The 21,340-nt window shown below is 38.7% G+C and overlaps 1 long non-coding RNA gene across 1 annotated transcript; it reads left to right on the top strand.

The window, feature by feature from the left end:
* Nucleotides 1-131: 131 nt before the first annotated feature.
* Nucleotides 132-20,442, top strand: LOC141578378 (uncharacterized). Its single transcript, XR_012508738.1, has 4 exons — nt 132-4,742; nt 13,403-13,486; nt 16,347-16,595; nt 17,132-20,442. It is a non-coding gene; the product is annotated as an uncharacterized LOC141578378 (long non-coding RNA).
* Nucleotides 20,443-21,340: the final 898 nt, after the last annotated feature.

The following is a 21,340-nucleotide window of genomic DNA, read 5'->3' on the forward strand; positions in this document are numbered from 1 at the left end:
TGGAGGGGAGGGATCGGGGGGGTGCGTGGGAGTGGTTCTTCGAGTCTCAATCTCCGTGCTCGAGATTTAGACCCCAGCCGTCTAGAATACACATGGGCATTTATTTCCCTAACCCCAACCCAAGCCAGTCTCCATCCGGGACCTCGCAGGCGCCCACATCCGCCGTGAGGACTTGCGACCCTGGAGGGCTGGGGTCTGGGTCACCCCGTGAGCATCCTGTGGGGCCTCCAGGGGGAGCCCGTCAGTTTTCCGTCTGTCGCGAGGCTAGGAGGCGCTTTTTTGCTTTTTGGCGAGTATCGTTTAACATCCTTGCCCACCTCAGTCCCACCAAAATTCTAACTACCTCTCTCTTAGACTCTTCTCTGCTCCTTAGGAGAGTGCTCCTTTGGGGTGGGGACCCCCCTAAGGAAAGTATTCAGCGACTACTCGTCTTCTGCTGGGGGTCAGGGCTGAAGCCAGATGCACCCATACAGAAATGAGTACGAAAACTTGGTCCTGGCCCCCAAGGAAGAAATCAGATAAGTGCACAAGTATTTATAACACAAGGTCTTAGCATGTCCCGGAACACTTGGCTCAATCGTAGTACATTGCTTTTCTCAAGTTTCTATGTATTTTTTTTTTTAGCAGAAGGAGATCAGAACATATACAATCATTTCATTTCCCCGTTTTTACACTTTATTTATGCACTTACCCATATAATTAAAATCTATTAATAATTTTTACCTGGTATTGAATAATTAGTTCTGAAGCTCTCGGTCTCACCAGTTAGATCATAATCTTCAAATGCATCTTTGAATCTCCACCCTCCACCAGAGGGCCTGGCACTTAATGACTGCTGACTGAGTTGAACTAAAAAAGTTCACCAGTGAAATGGAGTGTGAGGAAGTGGTAAAGAAAGCCCAGAACTCAGAATGCGGAGACCCCTCTGACCCTGCATAGTTGTGCCCTGGGCTTCAGCCTCTTCATTAGTAAATTAAGGTTATCTGGAGGAGTTTTATAATCTATACTTCTCAGACATTTTGGGGAATTCTAACACTGCATAAATCCAGGAGGATTTAGTGGGGATGCAGGTCTGATTTCTTTAATTCTGTCACCACCCCTCAATGACAACTCGTAAAGTCAACTTCAGTGCTCTCCCATTCAGGGCCCCTTCTTCCCGAGCCTTTAACCCCAAGCCTTCTTTTTCCCTGCAGCTTTACTGAGATATAGTTGACATATAATATCATTTTAATTTAAGGTGCACTATGTGATGAGTTGCTACACCTACAAGATGTGGAATATTTACCACAGAAAGGTCACAGAATTATCATTGTTTTGGTTGTCATTAGGGTGAGAACAATTTTCAAGATTACAGTACAGTATTATTAACTATAATCACCATGCTGTACATTAGAGACCTGAAATTTATTCATCTTGTAACTAAAAGTTTGTACCCTTTGACTAACTTCTCCCCATCTCCCCTGCCCCTCAGCCCATTGAGTATTTCTGGCTTCCTGTCAAATATTGGTTGACTGTATATGTGTGGTTTTATTTGTGGCTCCCAATTCTATTCCGTTGGTATAGGCATCTGTTATGGGTGTATAGATACTTAGTTTGATTGGATAAATGTATTCCTAAGTATTTTATTATTTTTGACATTATTGTAAAGGGGATTTTTAAGAATTTTGTTTTCAGATATTTCGTTGTTTATAGAAACGCAACAGATTTATGTAGGTTGATTTTTGTATCCTGAAACTTTACTGAATTTATTTATTAGGTCCAAGAGTTTTTTGGAGTCTTTGGAATTTGCTCTGTACTACTCCATACAAGATAATGTGATTGCAAATACAGACAGTTTTACTTTTTCCTTTCTGATTCAGATTTTTTTTCTTGTACCTAATTACTCTAAGACTTCCAGTACTATGATGAATAAGAGTGGTGAGAGCAGACACTCTTGTCTAGTTCCTGATCTTAGAGGGGAGTTTTTAGCCCTTCACCATTGAGTATGATGTTTCCTGTGGGCTTGTCATGTACTGCCTTTATTATGTTGAGGTATGTTCCTTCTATACCCAATTTTTTGACAGTTTTTATCATGAAAGGATGTTGAATTTTGTTAAGTGCTTTTTCTGCATCTATTGACATGATCATGTGATTATTATCTTTCTATTAATGTAGTATTTCACATTTATTGATTTGCATATGTTGAACCATCCTTGCTTTCCAAGGATAAATCTCACTTGATCATGATGTATGATCCTGTTAATGTGCTCTTGAACTTGTTTTACAAGTATTTTAAGTTTACAAGGGTAAACTTGTAAAATGAGTTTAGAAGTGTTCCCTCCTCTTCAATTTTTTTTTGAAGAGTTTGAGAAGAATTGGCATTAATTCTTTACATGTTTGGCAGAATTCACCTGTGAAGCCATCTGGTCCTAGGGTTTTCATTGTTGGGAGGGTTTTGATTACTGATTCAACCTCCTTAGTTGTTATTGGTCTGTTCAGATTTTCTTTTTCTTCATGATTCAAACTTGGTAGATTGTATGTTTCTGGGACTTTATCCATCTCTTCTAGGGTGTCCAGTTCAGATTTTTTTTTTTCTTGTACCTAATTACTCTAAGACTTACAGTACTTATAACTGGCATATAACTGTTCATAGTACTCTTATGATCCATGTATTTCTGTAGTATCAGTTGTAATGTCTCCTTTTTCACTTCTGATTTTATTTATTTGAGTCTTCTCTCTTTTTTTCTTGATAAGTCTAGGTCAAGGCTTATCAGTTTTGTTTATCTTTCCAAAAAAATCCTAATTTCTTTAAAATTTTCTTTTTTTTTTCTATACTCTATTTCACTTACTTCCACTCTGACCTTTGTTATTTCCCTCCTTCTCCTATCGTTGGGCTTAGTTCTTGTTTCTATAGCTCCTTGAGATATAAAGTTAAGTTTGTTTGAGATCTTTCTTTTTTCTTAACGTAGGCATTCATTGCTATAAACTTCCCTCTTACCAGTGCTTTTGCTGCATCCCGTAGGTTTTGGTGTGTTGTATCCCCATTTTCATTCTGTTTCACTATGTTTTTTATTTCTCTTTTAATTTCATCTTTAGCTACTTGTTCAGAAGTGTATTAATATCCACATATTTGTAAATGTTTCAGTTTTCCTGCTGTTATTGATTTCTAGTTAAACCATTGTGATTGGAACAGATACTTGGTATGATTTCAGTCTTATTAACTTTGCTAAGACTTATTTTGTAACCTAACATGATCTATCCTGGAGAATGTTCCATGTGTACTTCAGAAGCATATGTATTTTGCTTCTTTTAGATGGATTGTTCAATATATGTCTGTTAGGTACATTGATCTAAAGTAGAGTTCAAGTCCATTGTTTCCTTATTGATTTTATATCTGGATAATCTGTCAATTGTTGAAAGTGGGGTATTAAAGCCCTACTATTATTGTACTGTTTTCTATAACTCCCTTCAAATCTGTTAATATTTGCTTAATCTTTGATGTTGGGTGTATGTATTTACAATTGTTAGATCCTCTTAATGAATTGACCTTTATATCATTATATAATGACGTTCTTTGTTTCTTGTTATGGTTTGAAGTCTATTTTGCCTGATATAAGAGTAGTTACCCCTGTTTTCTGTTGGTTTTTATCTGCATAGAATGCCTTTTTCCATCCCTTTACTTTGTACCTTTGTGTGTCCTAGAAGCTGAAGTGAGTCTCCTATATAAGCAGCATATAGTTGGGTCTTGTTTTTTGATGCATTTAACTACTCTCTGTCTTTTGGCTGGAGCATTTAATCCATTTATATTTTTTAACTTTTTTATTGAATTATAGTCATTTTACAATGTTGTGTCGAATTCCAGGGTAGAGCACAATTTTTCAGTTATACATGAACGTGCATATATTCATTGTCACACATTAATCCATTTACATTTAAAGTAATTGTAGCTAGGTGAGGACCCACCATTGCCAACTAGTTAATTGTTTTCTGGCTGTTTTCTTTTATTCCTCTCTCCTATCTTTGTGAACTAATGATTTTTCATAGTGGTATACTTTGATTCTCTTCTCTTTACCTAGTGTGTATCTACCATAGATTTTTGTTTTGTGATTACCTTGAGGCTTACTTGAAACATCCTATAGATATAATAGTCTATTTTAAGCTGGTAACAACTAAACTTTGATCATATACAAAAACCCTGCCCTTTTATCCCCCTCCCACCACATTTTATGTTTTTGATGTCACAATATATGTTTTTTATATTTGGTATCCACTTATAAAATTACAGTAGCTATAAGCTATTTTTAGTACTTTTATCCTTCACCCTTTATACTAGAGTTAAGTGGTTAACACATCACCGTATTACAGTATTAGAGTATTCTGAATCTGACTTATATACTTGCCTTTATTATGTTGTTTATTTTCATTTGTTGTCATGTTTCTAGTTAGCATCTTTTCATTTAAGCATTTTTTGTAGGGCAGGACTAGTGTTAATGGACTCCTTCAGCTTTTGTTTGTTTGGAAAAGTCTTTATCTAGCTTCCACTTCTAAAGGAAAAATTTGCTGAGTAGAGTATTCTTGATTGGCAGTTTCTTTCTTTTAGCACGTGGAATATCATCCCATTCTCTCCTTCTCTGCAAGGTCTCTGCTAAGAAGTCTGCTGAGAGCCAAGTGCATAGGTGCGTGGTGGTACCAAGTCCTCGGGGGCACAGTAGCTCATCAGTACAGGCCATTGGGGCCATGGCACTGACAACTGCATGTCTTTGGTGAGCTCTGCAGAAGGTCTTCAGGGGCTGTAAGGGCTATGTGGGTCCCCAGCAGCACCTCCGGGTCCAGCAGCTGCCAGTAGTGACCAGGACCAGTGGTACCCGCACACTTGGCTGTGGGGTCAGCTGTGGGCCCCTGTGTAGGGCAGGGGCTAGTTGCAAACACACGCAGAGTGGTAGGGGCCAGGGCAGGCAGCAACAGCTGGGGCCAACTCCTGGTATACTGGCAGCTGTGGAGGCCCTGGCTATTGGTATGCACCACTGTGGCTGTCAGGTCTTGCCATGGGCACATGGCAGTGGAGGCTGATGATGGAGGATGGACCAGGGGCACGCAGGTACACAGCTGCAGGTGAGCACAGTACAAGCATGTGACAGGAAGACAGGGCCAGACCTGGGCCCACAGCAGCTGGGGCAGAGGGGGTGAGGTGGGTGAGGTGGGGGTGGGGTGGTGCTCTGACTGTTGGCATGCTTTCTCCTGGCCCTCAGCCTTCTCCTGCAGGCATGTGCATGGCAGTGAAGGCCGGTGATGGGCATCAGCTGGCTGTGTGCATTTGCACAGCTGGAGGGGCTAGCCCTGAGAACATACACAGTGATAACAGTCAGCCACTGGGATCTAGGCTGGTGTCTTACACTCACACAGCCTGAGAGGCCTGTACTAGCTGTCTGTGTGGTTCCTGGACTCTGACAGGGTTTAGGGGAGGGAGTGAGGAGCAAGGAGAGACACAAGTAGCTGGTATCAGCAAAGATGAATACCTGGGAGATGAAAGCTAGTGGAATCTGCTGGAGGTCCGTGCTGGGTGTGCTGGCCCTTGGCTTCTTTCATAGTTGTTGAGTTATCTGCAGAGCAGGTCACTGAGAACCAAGATCACTCCCACTGGCTGGCTACTACTGGGAGCCCCTGCTTTTCTTCCTTATTCCTGGCCATCTCTATTTGTCTCAGCTCTGTGGTCCCTGGTCAGGGTGAAACCGAGGCAGGACCTCCATGTGGTACCCTGAAAGGCTGGGGAAGATGGTAGCTCACCTCACTCATCCTTTCTCTACGAGGGCAACTCTTTCTTGCTGGGGTCTTCCCCCTTCACACTGAGCAGTGCCAGCTTGGGAGGGGGAGATGAGGAGGTGTGGTGCAACGATGCAGGCAAAATGAAACTGTCTTCCTTCCCTTGTTGTGTGGCTCCACCATCTTGCTGAAATCTCTTAAGTGGACTCCAGAACTCTTCTTGATCTGTTTTTGTTCATGGGTGTCTGTCTAATTTCTGATCTTTGTGTGGATCCAGGGGCTGGAGCCCACCATCTTGGTGACATCACTCCCTGGTCTATCTCAAGCCCCTCTCCTTCTCTATTTCTGCTTCTGTTCAAGGTTGTCTTAGCATTAAATTGACTTTTTAAAAGTTAATTAACCAATTCATTAATGAATTCCTGGCTTTACCTCATCTGGCCCTGGTGGTGATAAATACTGCTTTTCTGGTTCTAAGGTTCTGGCTTCTCGTTACCAGCATTTCTTCACCTGGCCTAGTCCAGTCCCTCAGGTTTTCTGTGGCCTTATGTGAGCAATTCAGACACCCATACCCAACTGTATCACAAAAGAGCCCTTTGCCAACCCCTCGAGGTCCCCATTCTGGTCATGTTACAATGATCTACAATTTTCCAGTGCTCCTCAACCAGTTTTCTACGTGAGAAAGAACACTTCATACAATATGGCTGACTCCTACCATTTTAAGAAATAATGCATTGTAGGCAATGTCATTGTCAGTTTAAAATAAAACATGAATAGTGAAGTTTCTAGGCGTCTTTTCCCAATACTCATAGGCTTAGTCTCCCAGTACTGTGGCTGTCATGACCAAAGATTTTATCTAATTGTCTTCAGTACAACCCAAGCCCTCCATTAATGCACCAGTAGACTTCATAACTGCCCACCCTGTGTGGGGCCCCTAGGTTAATGGGGTCATTTGTATACCCCTCCAGAGATGGACCCCTCCAGAAATGGACCAAGAAATGTGACATCTCTTGTCACATTTTAGGTCATTAGGGATATTGTAACCTTGGGAGAAGCAGTGGCCCCTGCCAGGCCTGGCCATGACTAAGGCTGTATCACTTAGCTTTCTTTCCTAAACTTGATTTCCCAAGAGACTCAGGCCAAAATAGAACAGCTCCCTTTCTAAGGCTGAATCTTGTTTGTCATGGAAATGTACTTGGAAAGTTTTAGCAATGGAAAGACAGGAAGAGGAGCTGCTTCATGGTCTCTGGTCAGATCTAAGCGATGACTCAACCTTGTAGAAGGGACATGACTTGCTGTGGCTGGAATCTTCTTTGTTAACTTTTAATCCCAAGGTTTGATGAAAACCTTTTTCTCATTAGGTAGTGTAGATATGGCTCTGCATGTTTAAAAACCCAGGGCTTCTGGAATAACACAGATTGAGAAAATAAGCAAATGTGATGATAAGAAAAATTAAAAGGTAAGGTGACATTTACCCTCAGTTTACATTTACTCTGATGGGAGCCACCATGATCAGGTAATTTGAGGAACAACTGCTGGCTCTCCACAAACCTGCAGAACCATTGACTTTCTCCATCTTTCTCTGTGGCCCAAGGAGAAGCAATGATGTGTTCCCCAAAGAAACCTGGCAGTCGGGTCCCTCGGTGCTGCCCTTCTCTGTTTTGGACCTGCTCTCTGATAAGCGGTTTTGATCTCGCCCTCCTGTGTGTCCACCATGGACCTGGGAACCTGTTACCCCTTTACAGAATTATTTGTTTCCATATCCGCTTCCCAGACTGGACTGTGAGAACCTCAAGGGCGTCGAAGCTTTTCTGTCTCCAGCACTAATTGCAGTACCCGTAATTTAGATGTTTCATGTTAACTGAGAAAATGAAAAGGTCTCCAAAAACGGGAGCAGAATTAAGAGATTCTCTACCACTGCCATCTGTGAGTCAGGGAGAGTAGGCAAGATTATCAGAAGAAATCAGATTTCCCACAGAAATTCCTAAGACCCAACTTAGAGCCATCACAAATAAGTATAAATAAAAAACCTGCAGAGGATGTGGACCCCAGGGAAGGCAGCTAGGATGAAAACACTGGGCCCCAACCAGAAAGTCTCCCCGAGATGGGATTTCATAGGGCCTTGCTGGGGGAGAGAGACTCTTGTAAAGCTGAGTTTATAGACATGTAAATTGAGGCTGATGGAGCAGAACCATTTATATATCAAGCTTGGAAGCTCATAATACCTTTATGTCTATTATTAGTAACTTCTTTTTTTTTGGTTTGGGAAATATAAATAATTACATGACATGAGCAAACCTTCCATAAAGATCTTTAACAAGATCAAGACAATCTCGGGCAAACTATATTTTCCATCATGTATCCAATGAGGAATAATAAAGGCTATTCTCTGAATGTGGCACTGAGTCACTCTCGGGCTTGTAACAACAGTGCCCTCGATGGAAATGTACTTGGGGTTGGGAGACTAAGGTTGGACGCTGAATGCTGCCACTTACTAGTTACATGATTTTGGTCAAGCCAATGAACCTCTCGGTCCCCCTGTTCCCTATGTGAAAATTTGGTGTGACAACACTTGCCTGGGAGAGTGGTGGTGAAGCATCACTGTGAAACTGTATGTGAATGTCCTAAGCTGCGGTCTGGCCCATGATAGGTGATCAAGAAATGGAGCTGGGATTCCGACTGCACAGATCAGAGATGTAGGCCCAGAGTAGAGTGTAGTGGTCACTTATGGCGGAGGGCACTCCCTCACTCCCCATGTAACCGGAAGCTGATTTCTGTGCCTCCACGTGACTCCCAGGTGAGGCAAGGGACCCCAGGATCTCTAATGTCAGCTTCCTCGTTCTGCTATGCTTTCCCTTCTGTTTCCGTTGTACCCCGACTCTGACCAGATCCAGAGATGAAGCACCAATTAAATCAAACATCCTTCATAACGTTTAAGTAGCCTGGTAGAGGGTGAATGAACAGGGAGTGATCACCAACGTTTAGAGTGAAGGGTAACAAACAAGGTCCCACTGTCTCGCTCAGGGAACTATATTCAGTTCCTTGTAATAGCCGCTAATGAAAAGGAACATATATGTGGACAACTGACTCACCGTGCTGTATACCAGAAATTAACACAATATTGTAAATCGACTATACTTCAATTAAAACAATAGATTGTAGGGTGGAGGGTAGGAAGGGAGGGGCAGTGAGAGATGGGGATAACACACAGATCTTAACAATCAACATTTGATCTTAGGACCAATGCTTCAGATTACAGAGGATTTGGTGTAGCTAGTAAATCAGGAGGTTACCATGAAAATCCTAATTTCTAGGGTTTTTTCTGCAAAAAATGAAAGTACACAAGTCTAGTTCACATTCCCTTGTGGCAGTAGTCAGTGGAAGCTAAGTTGGAGCTGACAAATGAGGTGGCACAGGCAGCCGGTCTTGAGTGTGACCATGGTCCCCACTCCTTCTCACCGGCCCTGTATCCAGTCTGAGTGCTGGTTTCCATGTGTTGCCTCAATGCGTTACTGTTTCTCTCAGCCAGCTGTACTGTGTACACATAGGGAGCTACCAGGAAAGATAAGGTCAGTTTGTGCTTTGGAAAGATAATCTTGGAAGCTGAAGGATTTGTTCTTGTGAGAGGGAGATAAAGTGAAAGAGAAGGATTAAAGATCAAACGTAGAAAGATCAGTTAAATGCCAACTACAATAGTTTAAACTAAATGTCATGTGCGTTCCAGCCCGGCAGTAGTCCTGGAGGCGGGGAGAGAGCAGATTCCAGATGGGGTTGGAGACGAAATTGAGGGAGCTGGTGACTGAAGGAAAGGGAGAATTTCAAGGCTCAAAATAAAGCAAGGCTACCTCGACGGATGTTTATGACAACAGTTTTGATTTCATGGCAGAAAAATAGAAACAAAGTGAGCGCCCGTTAAAGGAAGTCGGTTGAATATACCGTGGCTTGTCTAGACTCTGGGACATCAAGCTGCCATTGCCAGGAATAAGCCTGGTCCAAACCAGCTGCTGTGGAGGGATTTCCTCTGAGTGTAATTAGGTGGAATGCACTGAGATGATTCTGTCAATTAAAAAGCAACTACCCCCAAACCTGCATGTGTACGTATATGCAGACATGATTGTATTCTCTTACATGAACCTGTATGTTTGGTTATAATTACATGAACGAAGAAAGAAGTATGGGTAACATGTTATTGATAGAATGTGGGAGTAAGTGGAGGATGAAGAAAGTAGGAGGAAAGTAAAATAAAACCTATATTATTAAGACACGGTCTTTGAGTTTTTAAAGAGCGTGGCTTTTATTTCTGCCAAATTGGGTATGTGTGTGTAACCATAGAAAAGGTGCAGGGAATGGTTATATGGAGTTTGAGAGATTCCAACTGATGGTCATTTTCTTGTGTGATTATAGATAATTTATAAATATATGTACCTGAAACTGTTTAAAAAATGAAGTTCATTCATTGTGTAAAACCTACAATAGCTCTATTTTCATTGTGGACAAGCATGTATCAAGTTTTAGTTTTCCATCATCCCAACATTTCTCTCATTTTAGGTTTAAGTCCCACCATGGCTACTTATCAGCTGGGTGAACTCAAGACAATTTACTTAATCTCTCTTTCTGATTTTTCTTATTTGGAAAATGGGAAAGATAATCTTAACCCTGAAAGGTTGTTGTTAGGATCAAATAAAAGAATATTTATAAAAAGCTGGGCCCCTCGTAGGCTGGCCTCAGGAGGCAGCTACTATTTTTAGTATTTTTAGAAAACGCTTTACCCTGGCTCACAAGAGTGACATAATTGATGGTTTCAGCCACGGCCTTCAGCTCCTCCCTAACCCCCAGTGACATTTTTCTGTCCAGTTCCAGTGATAACACTCCCTCTCATTTTCTCTAGACTTTAATCAGTTTCTTGAGGCCAAGGAACAAATTCCAGGCCACTGGCCAGTGAGCAGGCACACGGGCTCAGTTTCTTCCTCTACTTATTTTAAGCTGATCTGACTCCTTAGTTCAAACCTTATCATCAAATTCGAAGTAATTTTCAAGGCTCCTGACCACATTTAACAAGCAAAAGCCTTTGAGAGGGCAAATTTTTGCAAGGTTGGCATGTTTTATTTCTGCAAGTTTTGTTCACAATGTAAGGAAAAAGATGAAACAAATGTGGGATCTAAGGTGTGGTAACATTACTAAATGCTAGGTAATGTATTTATAGAGCCTTCCTCCCACTGAGCTCCATAAAATAGAATAGAAATTCTTTGAATTTTTGACAGAAATAGGTCAAATTGATTTAGAAAAACTACAATCACCTTATCTTTGCATCTTTGTTTGGTGTCTGTGCTCCTAGAGAAACCAGAGATACTGAGATATTTCAGATACAGCTGTACTATGTACGAAGTTGCTGAAGGTTTTTCAGTTTTATTTTTAGCTAAGAAATTCCATGTAAGTCTGGATCAAACCTAACCATTCAATGGGCCATGTTGTCTGTTTTATTTCCAAAATATGTCATCAATAGAGGGGAAGTGTTTGAAAAAGATTATAAATGTAAATCCCAATCAGTTCAAAGTTTCCCTCAAAGGTTGGTTGATCGCATATAACACCTTAGAACTAGTCTGTCATGGCCCAGAGCTTCTTTTTTCTAATTATTATTGATTTGATTTGATTTTTTAATGGAGGTACTGGGGATTGAACTCAGGACCTCCTAGACCTCATGCATGCTAAGCATGCGCTCTACCACTGAGCTATACCCACTCCCCACCCAGAGCTTTTTAAAATGAACTACGGAGGCCTTTATATAAGGAGGTGTTAGACTTTGGGTATTTCTTGAATTTGTTGATCTTTTTCCTATTTTATTTGTGTAAGAATTTTATTTCTGGATAGAGTCCCTTCTCTCTTTTTTTTTTTTTTTTTTGTCTCTAAATTACACTTTAATCTTCTTCAAACAACAGAGTACTTGAAATATTTTAGAAAATAAACCATCAGATGTAGCCACTTATGGGTAAAAATTCTACTCCATTTGGTTTGCCGTGATTAATAGAGCAGCAGAAACCAACATGTAGTGTTTATGATGCCTCAGGCATTGTTCTAAGCAGGGTGTCTCAACCCTGGCACCACTGAAGTTTTGAACTGGGTCATTCTTTGTTGGGGTAGGGGACGCTGCCTGTATGTTGAATAATGTGTAGCAGCCTCCCTGGCCTCTACCCCAAAGATACCAAGAGCACTCCTCCACCCTCCCTCCACCAGTTGTGATAACCAAAAATGTCTCTAGACATTGCCAAATGTTTTTTAAGGGGCAAAATCACCCCAGTCAAGCACCCCTTACTGTTCTCAACACTTTTACACAGGTCATTTTATTTACTCTTTACAACAGAGACTATGAGAGTTTATATAGTTTTCCCAAGATCACATAGTGGGTTGGTGAGTGGGTTCCTGGGATTCAAACTCCAGTTGGTATAATTCCACAGTTCCTCCTTTTTTAGAAATCATGCTTTGGAGGGAGTGAGAGGGGAGGGGAGGAGAAACCCAACTTAGGTTCAACATTTCTTAAAAAATAAAAAAATCATTCTGAGTTCTAATACTTTCTGCATTCTCAAACCCCATCCTGGTCCCCAAAATGTGCCTTTAGCTGCCACCAACCCCCAGCCCTCCGTTCCAGCAAATATCTTATTCTCCCCTGAGAGACAGAAGTTGTCTGACATGAGTCTCTTTCAGCTTTTTCCTCTTCATCTCAAAAGCCTTAACCTATGACCTAACCCATCCTTTAGCATCCTTCTTTCTAAGGACAACCCCTCTTGATCATAGCCCACTCCCTTCTCTCTAACTTTGCTTTGTGAATAATCCCTACTACAGATGATCCCTCTTACAGGTCTTCTGTTCTTCCCCAGGCCTGACAATGTGCTTCTCCCTTTGTGATGGGCCATGCATGGTACCCAGTTATTTGGTCAAATATTATTCTAGATATTTCTGTGAAGGTATTTTTTTAGATGAGATAAAATTTAAATCAGTAGACTTTGAGTAACACAGATTACTCTTCATAATGTGGGTGGGCCTCATCCAATCAGTCAAAGGTTGACCTCTCTAGAAAAAGAGGAAATTCCTCCACCAGACCACTTTAGGACTCAAACTGGAACTCTTGTCTGCATCATCAGCCTGCCAGCCCACCCTGAAGATTTTGGAGATAAGCCAATTCCTTAAAGAAGTCTTTCTCCCTCTGTATACACCTTTTTTTTCTATTTCTCTGGAAAACCTTAATACACCCCCTTTCCTAAAACACTTTTTCCTTGAAGCTGCCTTGCCTCTAAGCTCACATGCCCTCTTCTCTACAGTCAGCTCTACTCTCCCCTCTCCTTCTGCTGGTTGCCCTTACAGTCTGCATTGGGGGATGTTTGAAATGTTGAGATTTCTGCACTACAAAATAAGGACTTCATCTATTTCATTGTTACATTTCCAAAATATGCCTAGCACAGTAACTTGAATATTATGGATACTTAAGCTTATTCATCTGAAATGTCAAATCTTTTCTCTAAATAAGGCTGAAAAACAACTGAGAAAAAAATGCAACAGTAAACATTTCCTTTTGATATTTCTGGACTTAAGATGTTTGAATTTAAACTCTGTTTATTAAAAACATTCTTGTTGGGTAATTTAGTCCTCTTTTCTCTTAAAAAATGTTTTTCAGAGTTACAATAAAAGAGCAACCCAAATGTAGAACAAGAGCAGAGAAATCATAACCCAAATCCAACTGGTGATGAATAGACATTTGGTAAGTTGCTGGTGGACACTTTTTTATTTTACTACAAGTTTAATTCCTTCATTCCTGTCTGTATTGCCTGCCCTTATGAAATTAAAACATTAAGAAAATATTTAATTAATCGTGTGTTTAACTAGAATTTAAGTCATAAGGAAAAAAAAAGCAGAGCTCAGAGGAGTATTTCTGCTGCTAGTGAAAAACAGTTATATTGGTTGGAATTTTGACCTTTAGGCCGAGTTTTAAAACAAGAACATATTTTTAGGGAATTAAGGAGCTTTTAAAAACCCAGTGGGGATTTACCACTGATTTCTTTTTTTTTTTTTTTTTTAATTTTTAGCAACATTCAGAGTACTTCAAATTGAAGAGAGAAAAAAATTAGCCACAGTAACAAAAACACCATAAATCTAATCACTTCTGCTTTTATATTTGTATTTGTTACTACAGTCCTTGCCCATATAGATTTATAATGTTTTCCAACATTTTATTATAAAATCTTTCAAACACATCACTCTATCCATCTAATTTTTTTTAACACATTTCAGTTAGTTGCAGACATCAGTATACTTCACTACAACCAAATGAAATTTGTTCCAGGTATGCAAGGCTGGTTCAACATTCAAAAATCAACTATTTTGATTCATCACATCAACAGATTAAAGTAGAAAAATCATATAATCATATTAACAGATGCTGAAAAAACATTTGACAAATGCAACATCCATTTATGAGCAAAACTCTCAGCGAGCTAAGAATGCAGAGGAACTTCCTTAACTTGATAAAGAACATCTGTATGGCTAGGGTTATACTTAATAATGAGAAACTAAATGCATTCCCCCTAAAATTGGGAATAAGGATGTCTCTTCTCCTATTCAACATCAGATTGGAGATCTTAGCTTATGCAATAAGACAGGAAAATAAAAACAAACAAATATACAGATTGGAAAGAAAGAAATGAAAGAATTTGTTCCCAGATGGCATGAATATCTATGTAGAAAATACCAAAGAACCAATCAAGAAACTGCTGGAATTGATAAGCAGTAACATCAAAATTGCAGGATACAAGGTCAATATTTAAAAATCAATTATTTTCCTATATGGCATCAAAAAACAATTGGAATTTGAAGTTAAAAAGACACTATTTACGTTAGCACTAAAATTTTTTAAAGAAATACTTAGGTATAAATATAAAAAGTACAAGATCTATATTTTTAAAAACTATAAAATGCTGCTGAAATAAATAAAAGAATAAAATTTAAAAATACCTAAATAAATGGAGAGATATTCCATGTTCATGGATAAGAAAGCTCAAATTCACCAAGATGTTAGTTCTTCTCAACTTAATTTATTGATTCCACACATTCTCAGTCAAACTCCCGGAAAATTACTTTGTAGATATCAACAAACTGATTCAAAAGTTTATATGGAAAGGCAAAAGACTCATATAGAGCCAATACAACACTGAAAAGGAGCAAAGTCAGAGGACTGACTCTACCTGACTTCAAGACTTACTATAAAGTTACTGTGGTGAAGACAGTGCAGTATTGGTGAAGTAATAGACAAATAGATAAATAGAACAGAATAGATAGTCTGGAAATAGACCCACACAAATATAGTCAACTGTTCTTTGACAAAGGAACAAAGGAAATTCAGTGGAGAACGGAAAGTCTTTTCAACAAGGGATGCTGGAACTACTGGATGCCCACATACAAATCCTCCTCCTCCTCCTCCTCATTATCACCATCTAGCCACAAACTTCACACTTTTTAAAAAAATTAATTCAAATGGATTATAGACCTATGAATGCAAAACTATAAGATTTTTAGAAGATAAGAGAAAATCTAGGTGACCCTGGACTTGGTGATGAGTTTTAGATACAACATCAAAAATATGGTCAATGAAAGAAAAAATTGATAAGTTGGATTTCACTAAAATTTAAAACTTCTGTTCTGTGAAGGACACTGTTAAGAGAATGAAAAGATAAGCCACAGACTGGGAGACAATGTTTGCAAAGCACATCCCTGATAAAGGACTGGAATCCAAAATATAGAAAGAACTCTTAAAACCCAGTAATAAGAAAACAACCAATTGAGACATGGGCAAACAATGTGGACAGACGTCTCACCAAAGAATACATACAGATGGCAAATAAGCATATGAGAAGATTGCTCAACGTCATATATGATTAGAAAATCACAAATTAAAAAAACCATTACATACCTCTTTGTATGGCTAAAACCCAAAACACTGACAACACCAAATACTGGTGAGGATGTGAAGGGATAGGAACTCTCAGTCGTTGCTGGTGGGAATGCAAAATGGTGTTGCTACTTTGGAAGACAGTTTGGTAGTTTTTACAAAGATAAACACAGGCTCCATAAAATCCAGTAATTGTGTTCCTTAGTATTTACTTAAATGAGATGGAAACATGCATCTTTGCAAAAATCTACACATGAATGTTTGTAGCAGCTTTATTCATGATTGCCAAAAAGTGGAAGCAACCAAGCAGTCCTTCAGTTGGTGAAAGGATAAACAAACTTATACATCCAAACGTGGGAATATTATTTAACTAAAAAAAGAAATGAACTATTAAACCATGAAAAGACATGGAGAAACCTCAAGTGCATATTGCTTTGTGAAAGAAACCAGTTTGAAAAGGTTACATATGGTATGTAATGGACTGAATTGTATCCTCCCAAAATTCAAATGTTGAAGTTCTAACCCCCGATTTGACTGTATTTAGAGATAGGGCATTTGGGGAGGTAATTAAGGTTAAATAAAGTCATAAGGATGAGGCCCTAATTGGATAGGTCTGATGTCCTTATAAGAGAGGAAAAGACAGCAGCACTCACTCTCTTTCTCTGCACGTGCACAGACAAGAGGCCACGTATGGACACAGAGAGATGGAGACCATCTGCAAGCCAGGAAGAGAGGCCTCACCAAACACCAACCCGATGGCATCTTGATATTGGACTTCTGGCCCCCAGGACTGTGAGAAAAAAAATCCACTGTTTAAGTCACCCAGTTTGGGTTATCTTCTCTGTCAACGTGAGCAGAGAAATACATGACATGACTCCAACCATCTGCCATCTGGAAAAGGCAAGACTATAGAGACAAGAAAAAGGTCAGTGGTTGTCAAGAGGTTCAGGAAAAGGGAGGAAGGTTTGAACGGGTAGAACACAGGGCATTTTAGGGCTGTAAAACTATTCTACGTGATGCTGTAATGGTGGATATATGACCTTATGCATTTGTCAAAAGCCATAGACCTGTACAACACAGAGAATGAGCCCCAGTGTAAACTATGGACTTTAGTTAGTAATGATGTGTCAGTATCGGTTCACCAGTTTTAACAAATGCACCACACTAATGCAAGATGTTAGTAATGGGTGAGACTGTGTACAAGAGTACTTTCTCTGTAATCTTTCTATAAACCTAGAATGACTCTAAAAAAGTTTATTAAAAATTTTAAAAATTAAAAATTAATATTCCTAATACAATACTGAAAATTAATACCACAGATAAGTATGAGTTTTTTTCTTGACAATTCTGTGTACTTTAAAATAATACCTATATTATCCAGTTGTCTATCATAGTCTTGAAAATATTCCTCTGGTTTGCTGTTGACATTTTAAAATGAAGGGTTTTTTGTTTGTTTTACAGAAGACTTTCCCCTAATCATCTAAACATGTAGCATATTTGTGACCTAATGATGATGATTGAAAAGGTTGGTCCACTTTTCAAAGAAAAATAACATTCACCTGGAACATCTGAAAACACTACATTTTTAGTGATTTTGACATTTGCTGATAGTCTACCACGTGAAGAGATTGAAGACGAGGAAGGAAGTCAGTGTCCAAATCCCCTTCACAAGTAGCAGCACGTCGCCAAGATGGGGCGAGCCTGCCTGCCAGCTAAGGCCTTGCTTGAAGTGAGGGTGGTTGCCGGGGAACCGTATGTGGCCCAAAGCATATATACCCCTTTCTTCAGAGACATTAAGGAAAGATTCTGAATATATCCATATGGAGGATCTACAAAGCCAAAAACATCCATTACCCCTTCTAAGTGAATTCTCAGGACTACTCACCTTTCACTGCCACCCTCCTCACTTACTCTTCTTCCTCTATTTTTGTCCCTGGTCCTACCCTCCAGTTTTCAATACCTGCTCCGGTCTCTCAACTTCCTTTTTCTTCCCTCTGCTGCATTCTGTATAATTTTCCCCAATATATCTTCCAGTTTATTTTATGTCATTTATTGTTAAAACCATCTATTGGTGTTTTGAATTTTTTAAAAAATCTTTTATTTCAGAGAATTTCACAATTCTCCAAATATATACATATACAGAAATAGACAGAAGAATATAATGGATGCCCATGTCCCCATCACCTGGCTTTAGTAATTGACTTTTTTCATTTATACTCTCATACATTTTCTCCACAACTGAGTGTTATTTGTAGCAAATCTGCTGATTTTCTTTCAAAACTGCTTTGAAACATGTGGCTACTTCTCTTTGTTAGTCATCCTCTGGCCCCAGCTTGTTTGTTCCTCCTCTGGGAGATTCTATTGGAGCCTCAGGGTATAATGAGAAAAGACAGGGGACATGTAACATCCCCAGGCAGAGACAGGAAGATGACGCTAGAGGTCTCAGGGGCTGTTGCCTCTCCTGGGAGTCACGTGGCATGGTGATCAGTTTGTAACTAGAGTGTAGTAGTGACCTCTGTCATGTGTCATCTGTCTTATTCTGCTCCTGGGGCCACTCCTCTGGGTCCACTTGGGATTGTGGCTCCAGATGTTGGCGTTCTGAGTCTCTTTATTATATTTGTACTTTCAAGATAGACCTCAAAAAATTCCTTCAGACACATTTCTGAGTATCGTGAGCTCACAAGGAAACAGGACATGTGCACAAGATCCAGGAGGACCAAACCTACAGAGATTGAAGACATTGAAATTAGACACAAAATATTAAATAAGCCTGTTTACCATGATTAAAGAAATAAAAGAGGGCGTTGAAAATATGCATAAGGATCAAGAGATTAGTTTTTAAAAGACCAAGCAGATTTGAAAAAAGAACCGAATATAATTAAATGAAACCATGATAACTAAAATTAAAAACTCAGTGGATATTGACATAAATGAGACAGTCATGCCAAAACCTTTGAACCTGGGTGTGATTAAACCTCTAATTCTATCTAAACCACAGATAAGCAATTGGCAAAATCCAAACTGTAGAAAATTCTGTAGGACAAACAACTCATTAAGAAAATAGATTGCAAGGGAAAAAAGTATAGAGGAGAACCTATTGATTAAATGGCAACTTAGAGGACATATTTATCAATTGCAGTATTCATACTTTGGATTCTGATTCAAACAACTTGTAAAAATATGGTATTTATGATACAATTGGAAATTTTAACAGTTCCTGGATGTTGAGCCTACCCAGGGATATTATCCTGTGGATAATATGGGATTGTTGTTAATTTGGAGTGTAAAAACAAGACTTACTGTCTTTTATAGATACAGACTGAAATACTTACAGGGCTTCTGTTTTACTTGCATTATGGCCAGAGAATTAGCGTCCTTAGTCATCCTGGTTCACCCAAGACACTCCCCATGTTAGCACTTAACCCCTTAGTCCCAAGCAAACCAGGGTGATTAGTCACTCTAGTCTGATGTCAGTCCTTTAAAATTGGTCAAATTATCAAAGTACCATTAGATTATTCCTATTAATTATTTTGTCTCTTTGAATGTTTTTGAAGTGACACTTTTAATATGATTTTTTTCATTTTATCTTTATAAGTCTGTTGGTTTTTGCTATACATAATTTGAGGCTCTGCTGTAGGATACATAGATGTTTATAAATGTTTTTATCTTCTTGAATCCTTTCATTTCCTTATAGTCCTCCTTTTAATCCTAATTAATGCATTTAATTCTAAATTTTATCTTATTATATATCAGCATTGCAACATCAGTTTTCTTTGGTTAGTACTTACTAAGTTTATCTATTTCCATACCTTTATTTTCAACCTTTCTGGATCATTTTCTAGTAGTTTTGTTCCCTGTATATAGCATATATCAAGATTTGTTTTTTAAAATCGATATGATAATATTTTTTAATAGGTGAAGATAGTTCTTTTAAATGTATTAGAATTTTTCTCATTTCTGCTGTCTTAGTTTGGGTTTTCTGTTTCACATCCTCTTTACCCATCTTCTTCCTCGTCCTGTATTTGCATTAAATGATAGAGTTTTCTATGTACCCTTTCTATCCTCAGAGACTTTGTAAGGTAAGGGTGATCTTTCTCCTATTATTTTTTATTTTCACTTTTTAGTAGTTACTTTGAGCCCCAGCACGCCTATGGTTTCAGCAGGCCTCTCCCTCTTTCATGTCCTGTTCCTTTTCTGGTTCCTGGAAATGTTTATACTCTGTTGAGCCTGATTATGTCTTTGTCAGCCTCCCTTTTTCACATTTTACATAAATTTCTCTGTAGAAATCATCGCTATCCTTTAAAAGTAAATATTGACCTTCAAAGCATTAACTTACTATGAACAACCTTGAGTGGAATTCAGCCATTCGAGCTACTCATTTCTCACACTACAAGCTAAAGATCCTTTATTTTTCTTTCTCCTTTTGTATTTGAGGTAACACATTGTCAAAATTTTACAAATTTACGTAGTTTATAGATTATTTTTTACTATATCACATATTCAGTATGCAAAGTTACTTATTAAGGTATAATTTGTACAGAGTATAGTATACAAATCTTAAAAACACAGCTTGATAAACATTTACATATTTGTGAATCTGTGTAACTACCACCAATCAAGATGCAGAACATGTCCATCTCCCCGAAAAAGTTCCCATAGTATCTTCCTGGGCAAAACCAACCCTGAGATAACCACTGTGCTAACTTCTATCAATCACTGTGGAACAGCTTTGCCTCTCCCGGAACTTCATATAAATGGAATCCTGAACTACATACTCCTTTGTATCTGTCTCCTTTTGCTCTCAACATCTTTTTCAGTTTCATTCTTGTTGTATATATCAGCACATTCTTTTTTATTGATGTGTTCCATTCCATTGCATGAGCAGACCTTGACTTACTCCTTCATTCTTCTTATGATGAATATTTGGGTGGTTCCTAATTTTTGACCATTCTAAATTAATATGCTATGAAAGGGTCTGGCATAAGTCTTCTCATGGACAAAGCTGTGCCATAGAAAAGACACATGTTTAACTTTGAATAAAAACAGCCAAACAGCAATGTATGAGAGTCTCAATTATTCCACATCTTGCTAACACTAGAAGCTGTCAGTCTTTAACTGTAGAACTTTGGTGGGTGTATAGAAATATCTCACTGTATTCTAAATTTGCAGTTCTCTGATAAGTAATGTTGTTGAATGTTTTTCTTATGCTTATTGACAATTTAGATATTTTCTTTTGTAAATTATCTCCTTAAATCTTTTGCCTTTTCAAAAATTAGGTTGTTTGCCCTATTATTATTGAATTGTAAGACTCCTTCATACATTCTGAATACAAGTCCTTTGTTAGATATATGTCCTTCCAGGCTCTGGAGTGCCTTTTCACTTCCTAACAGTATCTTTCATTAAGTAGATTTTAAAATATTGATGAAGACCAACTTATCAATTAAAAATTGTTACAGTTAGTGCTGTTTGTTCCCCATTATCTCAAGGTAGTTTTACCTTTCAAATTTACACCTGCTCTACCCAGAATTGATTTTTGTATATAGTAAGAGATAAATGTCAAATTTTATTTCTTTTTCGTATGAATATCCAGTTGCTCTAGCATCACTTATTAATAAGACTGTCATTTTTCTTTGAAATGCCTGAGTGTCAGTGTTGTAAATCAAGTGACCA

The sequence above is a fragment of the Camelus bactrianus genome, chromosome 8, assembly GCF_048773025.1.
Source record: "Camelus bactrianus isolate YW-2024 breed Bactrian camel chromosome 8, ASM4877302v1, whole genome shotgun sequence".
In the NCBI taxonomy this organism is placed as follows: domain Eukaryota; kingdom Metazoa; phylum Chordata; class Mammalia; order Artiodactyla; family Camelidae; genus Camelus; species Camelus bactrianus.